The sequence below is a fragment of the Arachis ipaensis genome, chromosome B10, assembly GCF_059453495.1.
Source record: "Arachis ipaensis isolate K30076 ecotype BB chromosome B10, ASM5945349v1, whole genome shotgun sequence".
Classification (NCBI taxonomy): Eukaryota; Viridiplantae; Streptophyta; class Magnoliopsida; order Fabales; family Fabaceae; genus Arachis; species Arachis ipaensis.
The window spans coordinates 101,416,168-101,417,410 of NC_142435.1; the positions used below are offsets into that span (position 1 = coordinate 101,416,168).

Consider the following 1,243-nt stretch of genomic DNA (forward strand, 5'->3'; position numbering starts at 1 on the left):
TTTCTAATGGAAGACATTGTTTCATTCATGAAACTTAGAGTGGCCTTAGATAGATCAGAGACTATATTTGCCAAGCTAGATGGATTCTGCTCAGAACTCTCTGTCTTTTGCTGAGTGGATGATGGAAAAGGCTTGCTATTGCTAAACCTATTTCTTCCACCATTATTAAAGCCTTGTTGAGGCTTTTGATCCTTCCATGAGAAATTTGGATGATTTCTCCATGAGAGATTATAGGTGTTTCCATAGGGTTCACCCATGTAATTCACCTCTGCTATTGCAGGGTTCTCAAGATCATAAGCTTCTTCTTCAGAAGATGCCTCTTGAGTACTATTGGATGCAGCTTGCATTCCATTTAGACTCTGAGAAATCATATTGACTTGCTGAGTCAATATTTTATTCTGAGCCAATATGGCATTCAGAGTATCAATTTCAAGAACTCCCTTCTTCTGAGGCGTCCCATTACTCACAGAATTCCTCTCAGAAGTGTACATGAACTGGTTATTAGCAACCATGTCAATGAGTTCTTGAGCTTCTGCAGGCATTTTCTTTAGGTGAATGGATCCACCTGCAGAAGTATCCAATGACATCTTAGCTAATTCAGACAGACCATCATAGAATATATCCAGGATGGTCCATTCTGAAAGCATGTCAGAAGGACACTTTTTGGTCAGTTGCTTATATCTCTCCCAAGCTTCATAGAGGGATTCACCTTCTTTCTGTCTGAAGGTTTGAACATCCATTCTGAGCTTACTCAGCTTTTGAGAAGGAAAGAACTTGGCTAAGAAAGCCGTGACCAGCTTATCCCAAGAGTTCAAGCTATCTCTGGGTTGAGAGTCCAACCACACTCTAGCTCTGTCTCTTACAGCAAACAGGAAAAGCATAAGCCTGTAGACCTCGGGATCAACCCCATTGGTCTTAACAGTATCACAGATCTGCAAGAATTCAGTTAAGAACTGAAAAGGATCTTCAGATGGAAGTCCATGAAACTTGCAGTTCTGCTGCATCAGAGAAACTAATTGAGGTTTCAGCTCAAAATTGTTTGCTCCAATGGCAGGAATGGAGATGCTTCTTCCATGTAAATTGGAATTAGGTGCAGTAAAGTCACCAAGCATCCTCCTTGCATTATTATTATTTTCGGCTGCCATCTCCTCTTCCTGTTCGAAAATTCTTGTAAGGTTGTCTCTGGGTTGTTGTATTTTAGCTTCTCTTAGTTTCCTTTTCAGAGTCCTTTCAGGTTCAGGAT

General features: G+C 40.7%; 1 non-coding gene across 1 annotated transcript; it reads left to right on the forward strand.

The window, feature by feature from the left end:
* Positions 1-645: 645 nt before the first annotated feature.
* Positions 646-749, forward strand: LOC148581095 (small nucleolar RNA R71). Its single transcript, XR_015899620.1, has one exon. It is a non-coding gene; the product is annotated as a small nucleolar RNA R71 (small nucleolar RNA).
* The last annotated feature ends 494 nt before the right edge of the window (positions 750-1,243 follow it).